A 15779-nucleotide genomic window follows, 5' to 3' on the forward strand; every position below is an offset into this window, starting at 1 on the left:
TACAGCAGAGTAGGTACAGTGGCATGAGGAGCCAGAGGTGGAGTGTGGGGAGAGTCAGGGTGGGTTCCAGGCCTTGTTAATAAGGCTAGTGGCGGAGGGGAAAAAGCTGTTCATGTGGCGTGAGGTTTTGGTCCTGATGGACCTCATCCTCCTGCCAGAGGGGAGTGGCTCAAATCTTTCCAGCACGCTTCAGAGTCCTGGTGGCGTATAGGTCCTGGAGCGGCGGCAGATTGCAGCCAATCACCTTCTCAGCTGACCGAATGACACGCTGCAGCCTGCCCTTGTCCTTGGCAGTGGCAGCAGCGTACCAGATGGTGATGGACGATGTGAGGATGGACTCAATGATGGCTGTGTAGAAGTGCACCATCATTGTCTTTGGCAGGTTGAATTTCTTCAGCTGCCGCAGGAAGTACATCCTCTGTTGTGCTTTCTTGACGAGGGAGCTGATGTTCAGCTCCCACTAGACGTCCTGGGAGATGGTAGTTCCCAGGAAGCGGAAAGACTCCACAGTGTCAATTGTGGAGCCACAGAGGGTGATGGGGGCAGGTGAGGCTGAATTCTTCCTGAAGTCCACAACCATCTCCACTGTCTTTAGAGCATTGAGCTCTAGGTTGTTATGATTGCACCAGGTCACCAGGTGGTCAGCCTCCCACCTGTAGGCGGACTCGTCACCATCAGAGATGAGTCCGATGAGGGAGGTGCCGTCCGCGAACTTCAGAAGCTTGACGGACTAGTGAGTGGAGGTGCAACTGTTGGTGTACAGGGAGAAGAGCAGAGGGGAAAGAACACAGCCCTTATTATTATTATCGCTGGATTGTCAATAGTCAATCACTGTGATTATTGCTGTTAATGGTTATGATTGCAATAGTGTCACTTTCATTGCAATAAAAACCATATGAACATGGATGAGGGTGAGTTTGTAAGGTAGCTAATTGTGTTACAGTCTTTATTGTAATATTTTGAAATGTTTCCTGGGTTGTAATCTAGGAATTAGATTTTTTTGATTTCATTAGGATCCCCATTAGCTGATGCAGAACATCAACTACTCTTCCTGGGGTCCACACAAAACATAAAACATTACCACACATAAGACATTTTCAGACAAAACACAAAAAAACTATAAAAATAAGACATTTTCAGACAGAACAGTCATATAATAGCAATATAGCTAGTATTATTTTCTTTGCATATATAAATATACATAGTCCTCTTCATGTACTCTAATACATATCACAATAAATACATAAGCACAGAATATAGACAAAGTTAATTCTTACAACATCTTTGTTTACATATCAACATTCCCATGCATAGACGAAGTACAAAATATAGTTACAGTCTTAGGCCCCTTAGATGTTCCTTTACTTGTTTTTTAAAGCTTGATTTATTATGCGCTTTGGCAATCTCTGCTGGAAGTGAGTTCCAAGCAACCGTCCCTCGATACAATACTGTACGTTGCATTGATTTTGTTTGGGCTCGAGGAACTTTAAAAAGACCTCTAGTGGCATGTCTGGTGGGATATTTATGTGTGTTAGAACTAAATGTAAGTTGACTATACAAACAATTAGGATTTTTTTCAATTCATTAATGTTTCTAACAAAAGCCAGGAGTGATGCTGAAAGTCTCTCCGCAACTTTCAACCAGGAGAGATTGACATGCATGTTGTTTACATTAGACCTAAGTGGACATTGAAGGGCAAGATGAGCTGCTCTGTTCTGAACCAGCTGCAGTTTTCCTAGATCTTTCTTTGCAGCACTTGACCATATCATTGGGCAATAATCTAGATGTGATAAAACTAGTGTCTGCAGGACTTGTTTGGTCAGGTGTGGTGTTAAAAAGCAGAGCATCTTTTTATAACAGATATATTCCTCCCCATCTTTGCAACAAGAGAATCTATATGCCTTGTCCACAGCAGTTTACAATCTAAGATAACACCAAGAAGCTTTGTTTCCTCTACTTGCTCAACCGCTACATTATTCAGCATCAAATTCATCTGAGGTCTAGAGCTCAAGGAGTGATTTGTACCAAATGCAATGCTTTTAGTCTTTGACACGTTTAGGAATAGTCTATTGTAAGTAACCCATTCTAGTGCTATCTGCAACTCTTTGTTGAGGGTTGTAGTTATTTCATTAATAGTAGGTGCACACATGTATATTGTTGTATCATCTGCATACATACACACGTGCTTTTTCAAAAGCAAGTGGAAGATAAAATAGAAAAAAGTAAAGAAGTAAGGAAGGGATGAAGGTAATATCTTAAAAACAGCTACTATTTGCAAAAAAACAAAACAAACATTCACCAATATGGTAGATGGCTTTGCATTCATTCAGTCATTGCACTCTATCTGGAGACAATTTGCGGTCATTTTATTAAAAAAATGAAACGGGATCCAAGTCACATCTGTCTTTTATTTTTGCAACTATATTAACAATGATTCTCTCCAAATTACATCTTATTTTGTGTATTGTATGTGACATGCATGTAATTGGAACACATTGTGACCCTGCCCTAAATATAACAGATATAAAATATATATGTAATATTTACATAAAAGCACCAAGCAGCAATAATAACAACAAACAATGCATGCTGAATAAAAAATCTTACTGGTGGCCTAGAAGATGTTCATATTTTGTTCTACTATATCCTGAGCCGTCCAAATAGTGTAGTTTTAGTTGTTTGCGTTAAGAAATAGATGGTGCTTAGTAAATCCTTCTGTGCATGAACAAATACAAAGGTATTCAAAGTAGTTTATGTAGCTTTGCATTGCAGAGCCTCTTAGAAATGATTAGCTCCTTTCAATCCACAATGTGCTGCCCTGAGAACATTAACTCTTATGTAGACTGATGTTTTGTTCCCCAATTTGTCTTATCATTTTGTGTTTTTTTTCTCTTGTCAGTTTTTACTAATCATTTATTTGAAAGATTACCATTTTCATTGCCAGCTTGAATATTTAATTTATTAAACTATTCCCATGCAATACATGTTTCTTTCAGTGAGTTCAGTAAATAAGCAATACAAATGTCACTGTTCAGTTTTGGCTTCTGCTTCTTTCCAGTGAACTGAAGAACATCAAAACAATACACTCCCGTTTTCACTGTTCTGCCATTAACACGGGCTGACCAATAGGATGTCGTGTATTCCTTAAAGTGCCCGCCTCTCGCCACATCTGATTGGTCGAGATGGTCCTTTCTATTACCTTTCATCCGCTTCTCTCTCTCCAGGGAATAAGGTAAGCTAACTGCGAGCGAAGGAAAAAGGAAAGCTCATTACCGGGTGCGGCGATGCACTTTAGCCAACTACAAAAAAGTGCGTAAGTTAATGTACTTCTTTTAACCGTCATTCACTAGAGAAGAGGAAACACATCCGAGAGAAACAAGGACTACGAGTTAAAAACAGCGAAATCACGGGAATCAACAGGTACGTGAAGGGGACTTCAGTAGTAGCAGGTGCATCTAGTATCACTGGCTTTTCAGTTTCGGTTGTCAACTGTCAGTCGTTTCATTTACCATTTCTAGTAAAAATAGCTTTATGAAAATATGTGATATTGAACCTCTCTTTATATGTGTAGTTTTAGGAAGTTGTAATGCGTGTCGGGGGTAAAATTAACGTCTTTTAAAAAGCTACAACTGATCTCAGTTCAGTTCTGTTCAGAGCAAGCGTTAGATAGCAAATAATCCTAGTTAGTGGTCATAGTGGTTGATTGTATTTTTGAACATATTATTGGTATTGCTACTGAAAGTTCTGTAATATAATGATCTGACTTAGTAGGTATATTGTAAGTTTTGTATTTTTATTTTTTTATTTTTAATATATCGACCATTTTAAATGTCTATTCTCGGTTTGGAAAACTTCTAGGGTTGTATAGTTTGGCATTCTTATCAGGCTTTTTCTTTTTTTTCAGTTCAGATGTTCAGTTTATAATGGATTACATTTTAGTAAAGCTGAAATTCTTTGTTTCCACCATAAATATATTTGGGTTTTTTGACTGCTACAAGCAATTTAACGTCAACTTGGGCTCAAGGAAAACAATTGACAGATCATTTGAGGATACAAATAATGGTTAGCTGCAGCCCTGCAATGGATAGTGTGGACTGTCCCCTTGGGGCAGTTGGGTTTGCGGCACAGTTGCAATGCACTTCATGACAGGACATCAGACATATGACACAAACAAATAGTCCATACATCAGACACCGACAGACATAACATGAAGAACATACATCACACACTACAATACACTATACACCCAAGGGTGTATAGTGCAACCCAGCAACCCAAACTACTGTTATATCACCACATTTAATTGTCATTTTCATACTTTCTGTGTTGCACATTACTTATGCAATATCTGTTGTTTGATGGTATTGTGAGAACAACATAGTATTGTCCTAGCTTAACCTTATCTCCTCGCCTCAAATTGATACCTGGCCCTGAATTATGCACTAGAGGGCCTTTCTACCTAATGACTGGACTATGTTTTATTTAAAGTGGGAACAAAAGGGAAACCAGACACTAGTGTTTTGTGCTGTGGCTGAAACTGAAGCACTCATGAGGTGCATTGGTCAGATGGTGGGTGCAGGAGGAGCACACTGGCCTCTCTGTGTTTGTTATGCTGCTGAATGGCCTGCTCAGGCCTCTGACCCAGCTCGACTCCACTGCACCCACAGAGTCTGACCTGGAGGCTGCAAAGAGACCCTTACAGAGACGTTTGTGCAGAGTAGACTTGCATGTAGGTGTAATACACACACAGACACACACACACACACACACACACACAGACACACAGACAGACAGACAGACAGACTCATATGTGCACCGAGGCAAGTGAACCCAAAAGCATGCATCAATCTCTTACACACAGGTGCTCACATAAACACCTGTTTATCCAAAACTCGGCTGATGTTGCACTACTTGGATAGTCCTTCACAGATGAATGGTTGTACTTGTCAGATAAGGTAATGACTCATAATAATATATACTACATTATAATACACACATTTGGTAATCGTTGCACAGTTGGTTGTATGTATGATAGCACGATGAGGTGGTGTTTGTGTTTGCAAAACGATTAAAAAAGAAAGGGACCCGGAAATAAAAGATTAAACAAATGGAATGACAAGGCTATGATATGTAAACTTACCCTGGGTGTTGAAACATAATCTCTGTTTTTTTCCCTTTGCTATGTCTCTCTCTCTCTTTCCTTCTACCTCTAAGGTAACAAAAAAATGTGTGCACAGTATCGATCGATGGTGTGCTGCAGAAAAAGCAGTTCAACAAAATTGAATACATTTGTATAGTGCAGTCATTTTAGGACATTTTAACAGAGACTTTGTGGGGCTAGTTGTTCTTTTAACAGTGGAAAATGTCTCTGGGTGTGTGTAGTTTTTACTTGGATGTTTACATTCTTCCAGTGTCCTTTTTACTCAGCCTACCTCTATAAAGATGAACTAACTGGTTTGGCTGCGTGAGTGATTACGTTTAGATTAACTTCAGATGGGTTCAGATTGATTCTGCAGCAATAAGGAACCTCATGGTCACACTAGCCAAAAAATAATTCCATACTAACTTTTGAAGATGTTGCTGAAAGTGATCCAAATGACATGGTAGGATCACACACAAGTAATACTTTATTTCAGATAAAAACATCTAATACAATTCCAGAAATAAAGTCAAAATCGAATGACCTAATGCTGCTGTAATTAAATAATTACCACTCTGCATGGTGTCACTTTGAAATCTAGTGAAAGATTCAATGTGATGAATAATGGACAGGGTTGTAGTAGGAAGGTGTCAGAGTTATAAATCAGTTAACAGCTTGTTGGTTTTTGCTTTTCTTACCTGTGTTGTATTTTCCCGTAATGGAAGTGTGATCTTATTTCCACCTCTTCCTTTTGTACCTGCAATATGCAGGCTTTCACTGGCATTGTCGGTTTCAGGAAAAAAAATGTGTTAAGGAAGTAGCTGTGAATGACTCATTCTAAGGGAGTGGGAATTCAGTGGTGTTTTTTTTCACGGTGAAATGATTGACACAGGCTGGCTGTAATCAGATACGAAGAGGATTTTTAAGTGAAAACCATTAACAGCAAGATTTCGATGTCAGCTGATGTGATCAAGTACCATCAGGTTTCTCTATGCAGTGTTTCAGTAAGAATGGAAGATTAAGAATGAGATTGTGTTTGACTGACTGAGTTTAATGGGTAATAAAGTTAGACTATTCAGGATGACATATTCAAGATAAGCTCAGGACATTCTGTGATGCAGAAGTACCTTTTCTATTTCAGACGTTTGGTACATCATGGCGATGCTATAACATAACAATTAAACTGTAGTTAGCATGAAGACTAATGAGCATTTAGGTGTGGCATTCTGGTTGGTAAAGTCATCATGATGTCATGCTCTGTTTTGTAGCTAATGACCTTGATAAGATGATGGATGCATGTTTTAGTGCGTGATTGTAACAGACAGGTATTCAGGTTGTATGACATCATTGCGCTGACAGCCAGGAAGGTATCTTTACGCGCTGATAAGAAGATCAGGGTGGAAGATTTGATTCTAGACTCAGAGCACAGAAGGGGAAAAGAGAGGGGAATATGTCATATTCAAGTCAAAATTCCCCCACAGCATTATTAAGTAATGGGAAATATGAGGAAATTCTGAGGCTGTTGAAACTAGCAGGCTTATCAGGAAAGGAAACATTAATAGGGAAATGCGTTAATGTTGAACAGCTTTACAGATAATCTGGATGAAAGCAGAAGTAAGTAAATTGTGTGTGTGTGTGTGTGTGTGTGTGTGTGTGTGTGTGTGTGTGTGTGTGTGTGTCCGAATTGCTATCACAGAAATAAAACCTGTGACAGTAGTGATGCGGCTCAGTATATGTAAGAACCTTTGGTACGACCGTCATATCCATAACCACAGTAATGTATAATTACTTTTGTACTGTACAGAGGTCACAATGGCATTATCTGAAAGGCTTTCTCTGAAGTCTATTAATGATTTTGATGAGAAAGATTGCACATAAGCAGTCACTTAACCTACGGTGGCTTACTTTTATGTAAGTAGATGGAATTTTTGATGAAACTGCTTGGCTAAAAGTAGCTGTAATGGTTATCAATGATCAATGTATTTGTATATTAACAATGGCAAATTACTAAATGTTAGGGGTGCACGATTCAGAAAATGTCACCATTCGATTTGATATCGATTTTTAGGCTCAAGATTCGATTCAAAATCGATTTTCGATTCAAAAACGATTCTTGATTTAAAAAAACGATTCGCGGTATGTAAATGTAGTTACTTTTCCCATGTGATTGCAGTAGACATACAATTTAAAAAAAAAAAAAAAAAAAGAATTTATAGATTTTTGGAATTCTATGAATCGATCTTGAATCGGTAGAGCTTGAATCGCGATACAAATGTGAATCGAATTTTTTGCACACCCCTACTAAATGTAATGTGAAAGAGAATTATCATCTGACTGCAGTTTCCCAGAGCGTTTTAGTGTTTTTCAGCTCATTGTTTTGGTTTTCTTGTCGGAAGCTTTACTGTTTCGGTTTGTTTTCAGCAAAAAAGGTCTAAAAACCCACTTTACTCTACCCGCTCAACACCGAACAGCAGATTGACAAAGTATTTAGCAGCTAAAGAGACAGACATTGCCCTCAGGAGTTTGTAACTTCAAAGGTAAGTTACGTCCTACCCTGTTACAGGTTGGTTTACTTTGTTGCTGTCAGTTATTGGCCTCCAAAGGGAAAAAAACCCTTCTGCACTAATTTATTGTTTAAAAAAACTCTGACATTCACAGCTTTTCCAGCTCTCTTTTGCCATCTTTTGTCTAGTTTCTTCTCTTGTTGCTTCAGAGCTCTTTTCTGGCTGGAAAGTGTGTATGGTTATGTATGTCTCTCTGCCTGTTCTGGTTGTCTGACAGGACCACACCTACATTGTATGGCCTAAAGGACCCTCATGGGGACATGGCAGTGTCATATGTCATGTGGGTTTGTGTGTTTAAGTAACCTATTTGTATAGGCAGCAGATTTTTAAAAACTCTGTCCTACGCCTTTTCTCTACTTTTTGGGGAAATGTAGACAGACATAAAATACAATTGTTGTGATCTAGACCTACTCTATCTGTAAAGTGTCTTGGGATAACTCTCGTTATGATTTGATACTATGAATAAAATGGAATTGATTTGAATTGAATTGTAGCAGCAGCACATTGCAGAGACAACAAACAAAACTCTACAGCCATAGAGTAATTTAAGATGCCCTGTAGCGTTTTCTTTGACGTTATGTTTACATTCAGTATTACCTTACCTTGTATCCTTGAGGCCTAACAAACATATTTTCTCCCTTACAAAAAAAACATTTAGATTTTTTTTTACATCAGTACTATAATTAACAGCCTTCTTTTCCTCTGCCGTTGCCGGCACATTGCTGCATATTTTGGCACATTGCTGCGCATTTTGGCACATTACCACCACTTGTTGAATAATGTAAAACCATTGACAGGACTGTGTATCGTGCCACACTTGTGCAATTGCAAAACAAACGATGCGTACTCCTCATTAAAAATGTGCTCCATAGTGCTACAGGTCAAAAACTCCACAGGGTACCTTTAAGTGATTGTAAGAGATATACACTGATCACGGATTGTGAAAGTTTTAAAAAGGTTTATGTTGTGATAATCAAGGTCACGGATGCATCAAAAAAGGGGTCTACACAGAGAGGCAGAGAGGAAGAGAAATGTTTTTCCTAACACTGTTGCTGTTTCACTGCAGTTTGGACGACAGAGCAGCCCTTCATCCTTTGTGTCTGCGTGAGTCTGTGTGTGTATTGTACCTCCATAATACACCGTGTTAACAGGTCTGCTGGAGGGCCTTCTCAGGTTTCATAGTCCCTGATGAAAAGGTGTGGGTGAGGGGCTGTCACCGAGACTTGAGCCGGCCGCGGATGCAGTAATATGGCTGTGACATCGACTAATAAAAGAGGCATTTACAGCTGTCTGACATGGCTGGAAGTAGAGGCTTGATGTCTTTCTTTTTTGTTTTATGTATGTCTGTGTTTTTCCAGCCTCCAGTCAGAGGTGAAATGGCTTCGACACCTGGGTTGTGACTCAGTTATATTTTAATTCTAAATTGCTGAAATAAAACTGCTTAACCCTCATGTCGTCCTCGGGTCAAATTTGACCCGTTTTCAAAGTTTTTTTTATATCAGAAATATGGGAAGTCGAAATAAGCGCCGAAAATGTTGAAAAACGTGACAAAATGTTGGGAGAAGCGACAAACGGACCAAAACATCTTAAAAAGCTATAAAAATGTTGAAAAAAAGCGACCAAAACTTCAACATAAACCACAAAAACATAAAAAAAATAAAAAAGAACAAAAACGTTGAGAAGGGACAAAAAAAGTTTTTTTTATGGTCGATGGGAAGACAACACAAGGGTTAATTAACATTACTGATAAGCAGCGAGTCAGTTAATTAGATGAAATTACACAATTTTAAGTAAGTTAGGGCTAGGGCTGTTTTAAGTAAGTTGCTTTTCAAGCAAAAAATAGTGAAAAAAATGTCAAGCATTCTCTAGTTCCAGCTTCTCAAATGAGAAGATGTGTTGCATTTCTTTGTTTTTATATCATTGTGAACTGAATATCTTTTGGCTTTGGACCAAGACATTTGAGGACGTCACCTTGGTCTCTGAGAAGTTGCAATGGTCATTTTTTTTCCAACTTCTTTTGACATTGAGTAGATGATTAACTGCAAATATAATCGGCAAATGAATTGATTATGACATGAATCATGAGTTGCAGCTATAAAGTAATTTCAAACACATTTGTTTTAAATGTTGTCTGCCAATAAGGGTGCTAGAAAGAAAGGAAAATATAAAACAAATAAAAAAATTCAGTTAGAGTGTTTTTTTTCTTCTTCACTTTGTGTCATAGGAAGGAGTGACGTCCCCCCCCCCCCCAATAGTCACATCAATACTTCTTCAAGCAGCACCACATCGGACTACCACACCATTTTTATTCCCCCAGGTTACAAAGTCCAGAGTATGTTGCCCTGTTTTCAGGTAAAGATTAATCTCTGTGTGATTTATTTCACAGCCTTAAACCCCCCCCTCTTCCTCTTGATCTGATCCCCCTCTCTTCCCCTGCTCTGAGGTAGGAAACCTGCGCTGCCAGCAGTAAAAGGAGCCCATTGTAATCAGCTCCCCCTAAAATTAACCACGGTGGCAGACTCAGTGCTGGGAAACACAATGGCGATTAGAAATCACTTGACTCCTGAGCATGATGATCAGTACTATTAGGTTACTATGTTAGGTATGTGTTTGAAAAGCAGGACAATTAAAAGTTAACACCTAGTGTTTCTTCTCTGCAGAGGCGTCGATTATAATGGGAGATCTACTGTACAGCCGGCAGTCTATAGCCTGAGGTGTAGGTGGGACTTTGTCTTTATCAGCACATGAGACACACATTTGTTCTTTCAATACAGTGCCGACATATGTTCTGTGGGCTAATATGCTAAGATGGAGGTGGGAGGACTGCAAAATCACGATCCACGTGGCGAGCTAACACAAAAAAACTACTGTATTCCGGATAAAATAATAATTTTCTTTATATTTTCTTTTATATAGCTTTGTGCAGCAAAAGGCAAACTTCTCAGAGGAAAAGCACTTAACCAAGATTACTCAGTTTGAGAGACTTAGCCTGTTCAGGGGGAAATTGTTGGCTGCGTTACATTGATCATCTGCTTAATAATGGCCTGAAGAATGATTAAAAACTGGCTAAATGCTAACTCGGTTTCCACCTGGAACAGATTCATTAAATTTCAAAAGCTGTTGGTGCTTTAATGCCAGAAAGATTTTTTTCCCCTGTCTACAACAAGGCTGTTGCTATATACTGGTGTGATCAAAAAAAAAAAAAAAGAAATGTAGCAGCACTAGATTGTACAGAATTTAGGCATGGAAAAGCCATTGAGGAACATTTTGAAAGCTGAGATCTTTGCACTCTCAAATTTAAAGCTGCAGTTTTGCTTTTCTAGCGGTAAGCTGTCCACTAAATCAAAATTCATCCTTGGTTCATTTTACAGAAAAAATCCCCCTCTGGCCTTGATAAGGCGATACATTCCATGCTAGTCAAATGTTTGGCTCAAAGAGAGCCAACTTGCTCAAACTTTACTTCTGTTTTTATGGGGCCAAAATTGAGACTTTTTATAGTTATGATCAGTAACACAAAGTCTCTTCATTAAATAATAACAGCTGGTCAGGGGTCACCCTGAGTAATTGAAATTCTGGCTGTTGGGGCTGAGTTATTTATTTTTTCCTTGATAGCTTTTGGATAACATGCCTAAGACAGTCTGACTAAAACTAGTTAAAAAGTCTCTCGTTGTTTTTAACTGAATTCAAGCAATTAAATTAAGCTTGATCCTACAAAGTCCACTTCAGTGAGGATGTTTCACCAGCTTTGCACTTCAAATTAGACAGCTCAGGCCATCAGAAATGGCAGGTTTTGGCAAATCGTATACCTTGAGGGTGATGTGATAAAGCCATCTGTTATTTAGTGTGCTTTGGGCTTTTTCCATATCAAATTGTGCCTCACAAGGGGGGGAGGCAAAGTGTTTGCTGTGGTCTGCTCTGGGCCAAATGACTTCTTCGTGTGGGTGTTTCAATCAGCATCTGTCTGCAGGGTAAATTCCCCTGTTGTCTCTGCTTTTGCATGAACAAAAGTACATGTTTAGACAAACAGAGACCCAAAGTGATATCTGACCAGTAGCTGTGATACTGTGAAAGCAGTAAGTTGATTTCCCCCAGTTTTTTGTGTGGTTTACAGAGATGATTTACGAGAAACTAAACTAAAAGCAAAGTAAATATATCCCTCTGTATTTCATTCAGATTGTGAAGAAGATTAGCAAAGTAGTAATCGTGAATACTGAGCTCCTCTTTTTCTACAGGAAACCTGTCAGGACTCCCCTCACCGGCTTTGACCTTTGTCTGTGTCTGAGGAACATGTGGGAGACAGAAGTGTAAATAGAGAAGAGACTGAGTGAGTGAGATTTGAAACCAGGCTCAGGCCAATAAATTACTGGATTTTCAAGAATGGTAATATGAGACAGATTAAGTTCTGTTCTGACACCCGTTACCCACAAGACATCCTTATGCTCCTGATAATATGCACATTGTGCGATAACAAAAATGTGGAGATGTTGGTACTTTCTCAAGAACATATCTTGGCTCAGATCTGTTGTTGACTTCAGCGGCAGCAGTGCTGGGGGGGGGGGAAGTGAATATTAACCGTTTGCCCTCACACAGTGTCTCTGTCTGCCTGGCGGGTTCTTTTGCAATTCAAATCTCTGGTGCAACACTGAGCAAATGTTTCCTTGTTGTCCTGCCGCTGCTGCTCTACAAGGCAGCGTATCGTGTGTCTGAACAGTCCTTTTCATGCTGCTTAAAGCATCCTGGCAGGTATAAAAGGAAAGATTAGAGGCATGTCTGTTCACTTTCATCACGCCATATTAGATGGTAGACAGTGACGCAGTTTCTAACACCTTTTATCCTATTTATCCTCATATTTCTTTTTTTTTGTTTTCGGCTGTTTCTCCTACCTCACCATGACATGACATGATGTCACAGACATGCTCATGTAACAGCAGGATCTTCTTGCATGAATGGCTCCTGAGCCTTTTCCTCTAACGTCAGTGTAGAATTGTTTGTGTATGTGACCTATTAAAGTGAACACAGAGATGCACGCATGTCTGAAATGTATTGGTTAAAAAAAATGTTCTGCAAGATTTTTGAATGTGTGTTTGTTTCTGAGCGCGTGTTGATTCTATTTGAATCAACCTATACATGTGTTTTCAATCAGAATGACACAGGTGCAACAGAAGAGAGGCTCAGAGCGCCAACATTTTAGCAAAGAGTCCGGAGAAGAGCTCTAATCAGGCAAAATAAGTAAAACACGTCGCCTGTAGGGATGTACTCTGGGTGTGAAGTGCTTTAACTCCCCCTTTAAAGAAATTGTTCATTACGACACAAGTGTTTATATGCTTTCTTTCTGAGAGGGATCGTTATTTCTGGTTTTGTACATATTAAGAAAATTATCTATAACATGGTAATTAGTCAAATATAGACGTGCCAGTAAGTGGATTTTTTTCAACTTTGGACTGAGCTAGGTTATCTGTTTCCCCTTGTTTCCGGACTTTATGCTAAGCTAATTTCCTGGCGTCTGTAGCTTCATATTAGCGTACAGACACAAGAGTGGTATCAATAGACCTTTTTCACGCCAGACATTTTGACATGTTACAGTCTGAAAAGCACAGGGGTATTTAATAACATGAATGATAGCTGCATTCCACTTAGAGGAGGCCCTTGTACTGTGCATGCTGGCTCACTGTAATAGCTCACTGGGATACTTCACCCTCAGAATGACCAGTTGTATATCAATTTCTCACCGAGTGTTGCGGTGTTTTGAAGAAACCATTTTGTTTTGCATGCCGCCACAGTGAACGGAGAATCCAAAAACTTGAGTCTTGATGAAATGAAGTAAAGGCGACCGCGTTTTACACAACGGCAAAACTGTATCAAAACATCCGTTTCCAAACTCTCACACAACTTGTGCAGTATAATCCAAGTCTCCTTTATCCAGTCGTATGCTTAGTACTTCCCAAACCCATGCATTTTGGCTAACGCCTTACTATTTACACTTCTGCGAGTTCGGACAAGGAGTGCGCCTCGGCAAGCAGGAGACTATTTTTGCGGAATGATATACAGTACTAATGGTCATTTTGAGGATGAAGTATTCCTTTTAATGGAACTGAGCCATTACAAATGTTATCAATTTCACCTGAGCTTTTCCTACTATGACAAGTCAAAATGTCTGGTGTGAAAACATTTCTATCTTCTGATCTAACTCTCGACAAGAAAGCAAACAACAACAATTTAAAATACTAAGGCCCTGCACAGCCGTGGTATGTCTCGGGAATGTGTCAGTGTGTACAGGGTGTGTTTGATCAAAGCTGCCAAGTGGAATTCAGACATCATTAATTGTAACAGTCACACCTATGCTTTCTCTACTGTGACATGTCAAACTGTCTTCTGTCTGCCTACTGCCTATAAATGAGGATCAAAATCCAGTGTGGCCGCAACATTACCAGTGCATGGAGTCTGTTAACCTGACGTAGTACCCACCCACCTTCTCATGAGCAGGACTCTAGTCAGTGAAAGTAAAAGTGTGCAGGGCGATTAACAAAAGCAGACAGGAGTTTGGACAGATGTACTGTCCACTTTGCTTGATGCCTAAATCTTGCAGTGTGCAGTATTTTTTGTGTGCATTTGCTGTTGGAGACTGGAATGTTTTTTTTCCCCTTCAAAACTACTCCCTGTATAGCTTCTATTGCATTCTGTGGTCTAGAAATGTCCATTCATTGCTGTAATTGCCTCATATTAGATGGGTCTCGGGGAGGCCATAGCAGGAATGCTGTTGTCTTGGAGCTCAGCAGATCATTTAGTACTGTAACCTGACTTTGGCCACTCCAGGAGGTTCGAATGATTACAGGAGGGTAAAAAACACCCACTTCTAATTATGTTGTCTGAGTGTCTCAAAGTGATAATGATAGTGTGTTGATGTTAAGATTTAGGATTTGTGTGACTGCAGAAGGATAGGGATAAAGTTTTGTGTGTTTTCCCATGGTTGGTGTGCAATATCTAAATTACCCAAGGCTATAGACATAGCACTTCCATCTGTTGCAGCTAAATGTATATAATGTCTGGAGAAGACTGTGAAGTCAGATTAATTGAACAACTTAATGTGCTCTGTCACTCAGTGCTATTGCGAAACACTTATTGGCAATTCATGCGTTCATGATTGGTGCTTAATCCCCCTTGGCACCTTATTAATCTGGCACTTCTTCCCTTGCATATTCCCCTCGCTGCAAGATTAAATATCTAATGTCATTATGTAATGGGTATTGAAACTAAAACGTTGTACTTGGGATAAAATAAAGCCTCAAGATATGAAATAATCAGGATGTCTTACTGAATGCAACGTCCAAGCCTGTTTTTTTTTTTGTCCTCTATGATGGTGAATTGGTCCATTTGGGGTTTTGGACTGTTAGTCGGACAAATCAAGATATGTAAAGACGTCTCCTTGGGCTCTAGGAACTTGTGACATGTTTCTGACCAATCGATTAATCAAGAAGATTGATTGCAGATGAATCCATATTGAAAATACTTGTTAGTTGCAGCCCTACTTAAGGAAAATCACAGGTTACCACATTGCTTCATTGAATGTAACCCCACAGGTTTATATTTCTGCGATCTTCCTGAAGGCACACTGTAGTTTGTTCTATCAGGAAGTGTCCCACAGGCTATTCTCTTATTGTCTTATCTTCACCTGCTGTCTGCACAGGGCAATAAATGATTGGTGAGATCATTGCACAGATGAGTATCTGTTATATAAGTCATATTTGAATACAGAGGTGAACTCAATTATTGTTTGAGCACAAATTACAATATCTTCAAGTGATAGTGTAGAATTTAAGAGCAGATAGGCTTAGTGTTGTGTGAGAACAAGCCTTGGTCCAACTGGGAACTAGAGAACTAGTGCTGCCATTGCATAATAACTATTTACCAGTCAAACTGAGGGCTGTGTACTGAATATAACAACCTGTTTGCTTTACTGTACCTGTCCTAGCTGCTTATCAAGCGCATTCCTTTCCATGTGCCTCTGCCAAACAACCAAACCAGTGATAAGGCACCAAAGGTCAGAGTGCCACGCTGCAATAAAGTGTCAGGTGTTT

The 15779-nt window shown here is 39.4% G+C and overlaps 1 protein-coding gene across 3 annotated transcripts in view; it reads left to right on the plus strand.

Moving 5' to 3' along the window:
• Positions 1 to 3219: 3219 nt before the first annotated feature.
• Positions 3220 to 15779, plus strand: part of shroom1 (shroom family member 1) — a 39472-nt gene continuing 26912 nt past the window's right edge. For all 3 annotated transcript variants that reach the window (XM_031280746.2, XM_031280748.2, XM_031280747.2), the window contains exon 1: positions 3220 to 3420. The gene's annotated coding sequence lies outside the window, so the exon portion shown is untranslated. The remainder of the gene's footprint in view (positions 3421 to 15779) is intronic.

The sequence above is a fragment of the Sander lucioperca genome, chromosome 13 (assembly GCF_008315115.2).
Source record: "Sander lucioperca isolate FBNREF2018 chromosome 13, SLUC_FBN_1.2, whole genome shotgun sequence".
Lineage (NCBI taxonomy): Eukaryota > Metazoa > Chordata > Actinopteri > Perciformes > Percidae > Sander > Sander lucioperca.